A 219-nucleotide genomic window follows, 5' to 3' on the forward strand; every position below is an offset into this window, starting at 1 on the left:
CCCCCCCCCCCGGCCCTGCACGCCTTCCACGCCATCTCCTGACAAAGCACAAGATGAGGACGGCTCAGTCCACCTTCCCTTGCGCCTACAGCGGGGATGGACTGGGACGTGCTGGAGCCAGGCATCAGGTTGGTGGCCAAGCAGCTGGGTCCAGAGCAGGTCTCGGGGACATGGTGACAGTGCAGCACGGAGGGGCACTCAGCAACCCCTGCCCCCCCC

At 67.1% G+C, this 219-nt stretch overlaps 1 protein-coding gene across 1 annotated transcript in view; it reads right to left on the bottom strand.

Moving 5' to 3' along the window:
• NDUFA4L2 (NADH dehydrogenase (ubiquinone) 1 alpha subcomplex, 4-like 2) overlaps positions 1 to 219 on the bottom strand; it is a 6602-nt gene that overhangs the window by 2839 nt on the left and 3544 nt on the right. The gene's annotated exons all lie outside the window — the stretch shown is intronic.

The sequence above is a fragment of the Haliaeetus leucocephalus genome, unplaced genomic scaffold (genome assembly GCF_000737465.1).
Source record: "Haliaeetus leucocephalus isolate CR32 unplaced genomic scaffold, Haliaeetus_leucocephalus-4.0 Scaffold186, whole genome shotgun sequence".
Lineage (NCBI taxonomy): Eukaryota > Metazoa > Chordata > Aves > Accipitriformes > Accipitridae > Haliaeetus > Haliaeetus leucocephalus.